Source organism: Chlorocebus sabaeus, chromosome 8 (genome assembly GCF_047675955.1).
Source record: "Chlorocebus sabaeus isolate Y175 chromosome 8, mChlSab1.0.hap1, whole genome shotgun sequence".
NCBI lineage: Eukaryota > Metazoa > Chordata > Mammalia > Primates > Cercopithecidae > Chlorocebus > Chlorocebus sabaeus.
In genome coordinates, this window is record NC_132911.1 from 38110586 (window position 1) to 38115452 (window position 4867).

General features: G+C 48.9%; 1 protein-coding gene across 6 annotated transcripts in view; it reads right to left on the reverse strand.

Moving 5' to 3' along the window:
• NSD3 (nuclear receptor binding SET domain protein 3) overlaps positions 1 to 4486 on the reverse strand; it is a 114143-nt gene extending 109657 nt beyond the window's left edge. For all 6 annotated transcript variants that reach the window (XM_007962206.3, XM_007962205.3, XM_007962202.3 and 3 more), the window contains exon 1: positions 3693 to 4486. The gene's annotated coding sequence lies outside the window, so the exon portion shown is untranslated. The remainder of the gene's footprint in view (positions 1 to 3692) is intronic.
• Between the last annotated feature and the right edge of the window lie 381 nt (positions 4487 to 4867).

Consider the following 4867-nt stretch of genomic DNA (forward strand, 5'->3'; position numbering starts at 1 on the left):
TTTAACCTCTCAGCCTTCTATGATATGTGAATAAGTGAATAACCTTTTTTTTTTTTTTTTTTTTTTTTTTTTGAGACACTGCAACCTGGGCAACAAGAGCGAAACTCCGTCTCAAAAAAAAATAAATAAAATAAAAAATAAAAAACTCCATCTTGGCCAGGCGTGGTGGCTCATGCCTGTAATTCCAGCACTTTGGGAGGCCAAGGCGGGCAGATGATGAGGTCAGGACTTTGAGACCAGCCTGGCCAACATGGTGAAACCCTGTCTCTACTAAAAAATATATAAAAATTGGCCAGGCGCGGTGGCTCACGCCTGTAATCCTAGGACTTTAGGAGGCCAAGGCGGGCAGATCACAAGGTCAGGAGATTGACACCATCCTGGCTAACACGGTGAACTCCGTCTCTACTAAAAAATACAAAAAATTAGCGGGGCGTGGTGGCAGGAGCCTGCAGTCCCAGCTACTCGGGAGGCTGAGGCAGAATGGCGTGAACCCGGGAGGCGGAGCTTGCAGTGGGCCAAGATTATGGCATTGCACTCCAGCCTGGGCGACAGAGCAAGACTCCGTCTCCAAAAAAAAAAAAAAATATTAGGCGGGCATGGTGATGTGCGCCTGTAATCCCAGCTACTTGGGAGGTTAAGGCAGGATAATCACTTGAACCTGTGAGGCGGAGGTTGCAGTGAACCAAGATCGCACCATTGCACTCCAGCCTGGACAACAAGAGTGAGACTCCATCGCTCAAAAAAAAAAAGTACTGACTTCATAAAACTGTTAGGAGGAGAAAAGGAAATCATGCATGTCAGACACTCAGCATAGCACAGTGTGAGGACAACTGTGAGCAGCTATTAGTGGATTATGAATATTATTATAAATTCCAGAAACTGCTGTCATTAGAATCAGATTTGACAGTTCACTCAACAATCATCAATCTCAAAGACAATCAGTTTCCTTTATCCAAAACTCATTCAATCTGATCAGTATAAGAGAGGGCATTTGTTAATTTAAGGGTTAGAAAAATAAAAAAGCTATCATAGGTAACAGGTGGGCTGATGGACATATTAATTCGTTTTAAGTGTTATTTAACAAGAGTAGGCTTCTTCGTATATGAATACCTGTCCAAGGAACCAGGATACTTACCACAGCTGGGCAGGAACCCTGATCTTTAAAGGATGCTGAATACATAAAAATAAACTTTTTCTTTTTTTTTTTTTTGAAGAATGAAAGCTTCCAACACAAATTTTTCTATTTCATGATTGCTTACTTTCCTAAAAATTTACAGTACTGATAGCTCATGCACACAATTTACCAGCTAATTACAAATAACATGTCAATCAAGTAGGAGACATAAAACTGAAATCGCCATAAAAATAAATTCCAGAAAAAGCACGCTGAATTTTTTTTTAAATGCAATTGTTCCTCACAGAATTTCAAACAAATTCAGCTGAATATTATCAACTTAAAATACTCCAAGCTGTAAATCTGGCTTTTACACTAAAAGCACCCTCTTAAAGTACCACTTTAACAACATTCAATTTAATTTTTCTAACAAACCAAGAATATATCCTAAGTTTCTATATAACAACTGAGAGGATGCTGCCATTTAGGTAGGTTAAATGTAGTTCAACTGGTTTGAGTCCACCATATTACAATGTTAACAGGCCTTCTTGGTATTAGAGAACAGTTTCAGTATCAATGTGATAGGTTAAAGTTTGGATTACTCCAACTGCTATAATAAAAACAAAAGGTCATGCACACACATTTAATCCTTTTCGATATGAAATAAAATAGGCTCTACTTAACATCAATGTATGTACTGTAAATTTGTCAGAATTTAAACCTTAGAATAGTAATTATTTCAAATTGTACAAGTAGTTACAGTTGAATACATTAGTTACTGTAGTTTCCTCAGAGTCACCTGAAGTTCCAATCAAAATACGAATGAACAAACAAAACAACAACAAAAAAAACCCTGGCATCTTAATGAGACTCTAAGAACTGCATGCCTACTTCATAGATCATTGCACTGTGCTGAATTGGCATCTGGAGATTATATTGAGCTAGCTACATGAAGGCAAAGAGAAGAGATGGGGGAAAGAGAGTTTATTTTAAAAAGAAAATACTATTCTTAACACACTCAACACTCTTAACACGCTCATCACCTATAAGCAAGAGCTATCTGAAATACTATTTAAAAATACATATATTTCTAATTTTTCAACATTCAAAAAACAGCAAGCAGATAATCTACCACAAGCAGAGCTTCCTACCCCTTTCACCCGGACACAGCGCTTTGCCAAGAGCACAGGCCCAAGTAAAATAACCGATGCAATTTCCTTGTTTACTTAAAGAATTGCAGAAAACATGTTGACTGCTTCTGAGGCTTCTGAAACAAACGAATTTTCAATACGTAAAAGACTTCATGATCATGTTTGATATGTAAGCGTAGTAATGATTCCTTCAGCTGGTAAAAATCTAGTTTTAAATTGATTACAAGGGTTAAATTTACACTGCAGCTCATTAGCATACCTTGTTTGCAACCAGAAGGAAGAGGGTAAAGAGAGGGAGAAAAGGAGCAAAAACACACAAGATGGAAAACATCACTTTGGCGGTTATGAATAATTTAAAATGACCCAAGATGTAAGGGGAAAAGAGTTCATGAATAGAAAGAAAGGGGGCTAACAATCTGAACTGGCCCCTTCCAGATTCATACTGATGTCGGAGAGGAAAAGGAATTTATTTACACTGCAGTGCCTGGCAGCAAACATGGCTGCCCCTGCCCCCTTTAAATCGGAATAATCTTCACTCCTCCCCAAAACCATCAAATTATGGCCATGTCTCTCCCTGCCTCTCTTCCATAACACAAACACATCGTCTCCTCCCTCAAAACAGTAAAACCCACACCTCCCCATTTCACAACAATCACAATCCCATAACCACTAGCTTCTCTATTCTCTAGTCTTGAAAGAAAGGCACAGAATACACACAAATATAGGAACAAAAGGCCTCCCTTCCTAACACTTTAACGACCTCCATCCCCTTCTTTTCCTCCCACTCTGACGCTAAGTCGATCGTTCTCATCCCTGTCATCATTCAGTTAATTTCCTTCCCTAGCCCAATCCTGTCTTCCAGTTTCCTGCGTCTATTTCCCATCCTCCTATTGCAGCCTGCCTCATCCCTTTCCCTAATCCACCTTTTCCTTCACTTCCATTCCTCATTTCTCCCTTCATTCTCATAAAATGCCCCATTTCTCCAGCAAATTTATCCCCTTCTCCCAGACTCTTTTGGTTCCCACACTCCATCCCCAAACCTCCCTATTTATCAGTCCACCCAGGTCTCTAATCTCCATGCAACTCTTCTCCCCTTTCCCTGCCCCTCCCCAATCCCATCCTTATCCCCGCCCCCATCCCACTTCTCCCAATTCCCAGCTCAGCGCCACTCCGACTCCGATCCCACTCCCACCTCCCCTGCCCCACCCCCCAATTCCCTCCACACCCCCCACCTTGCCATCTGCTCCTCCGTCAGGACCCCCCTCGAGCCCTTTCAGGCCACTCGCTTCCCCTTCCATTCCTCCTGGGGTCTGGCGCCCCATCCCTAGGTCGCCCCCTCCCCGTCGTTTCCTCCTCAGCCCTTCCTAGCACTACACGCGCGCGCGCGCACACACACACACACATACACACACGCACACGCACTTTACCTTCAGTTTGTTCCATTCTAACCCCCCGGCCGTGTCAGTGCGATCACAGGAGAGACACGGAGGCCCGGAGTGGGGCTGGGCTGCGGGCAGCCGCCGGGGCCGCGCGGGGAGGAGGCGGAACCGAGCTAGGCCGCATGAAATCCCCGGGCTAGATTTTCCCCGCGCCGGACGCCTCTGCCATGGCGGCCGGCACCGAGGAGGGCCACGGCCGGGCCGGGCCGGGCGTGCTGCGGGAAGAGGAAGGCTCGGGAGGTGGGGAGGGAAGGGGAGGCCGAGGGATGGGGTCGCCGCGCCGCCGCTGCTGCCAGAGAGGAGCCTACAGCTGGCGGCCCGGCCAGGACAGCAGGGTCCTCGGAGCTCGGCTCGGAATTCGCACGCCTCTCCGCGGCGACCTGTGCACAGTACCCTCGGCCTCCGCCTCCGTGCTGGCCGCCGCCGCCGCCGCTCCCGCCGCCGCCGCGCACAAAGCCCCCCCACCCCGACTCTCGGGGCGCCGCCGCCGCCAAATCCTCAGTCCCTCATTGGCCGCGGGCCGCGGCGCCTGCCGGGAAATGCAGTCCCGGGTTCGGGACGCTGGGGCTCCGGAGGAAGCGGCGAGTCAGCGGGGCGGAGGGGGCGGGAGCGCGAACCAAGAACGCCCGCGGCCGCTAGCTTCTGGAAGACTAGGGAGACTGGGCAAGAGGGCCGAGGGACGGGGAGGGACGGTACGTGAGAGAATGACACACAAAACACCCCGGGAAGCCGGAGGAGGCGTGGAAAGGTGGGGCCCGGGAGGTAAAACTGGGCTCGGCGCGTTCAGTGTGGCTGATTAAAGAACAGCGCGCAACTAGCGCCATATGGCGCTCCTCAGGGTGACTCGGCTCTGTAGCTCCTGGGGTTAGGAGTGACCGTCGCACGGTCCCCGGTGGGTGACCGCGCGAGGGCGGGGCAGTCCAGGCGTCCCCTCGGCAGTCTCCCGTCCTACAGCTGTCAGGGAAGGGCTCCCATTCCAGGAGGGTCTGCATCTGGAAAGCCGGGGGCGATGCAAGACCGCCTTGGCGTCGGTCTCCCTCTCAGCCCCGGCTGAATTGTCAGAGGGTCCGCCTTCCCCGGTTGCAAGCAGTAGGAGGCCGGGCCGGCGGCGCCGGCTCGCTGAGGGAGCGCCCCGATCTCCCCGGCAGGCGCCGGCCCCGCGC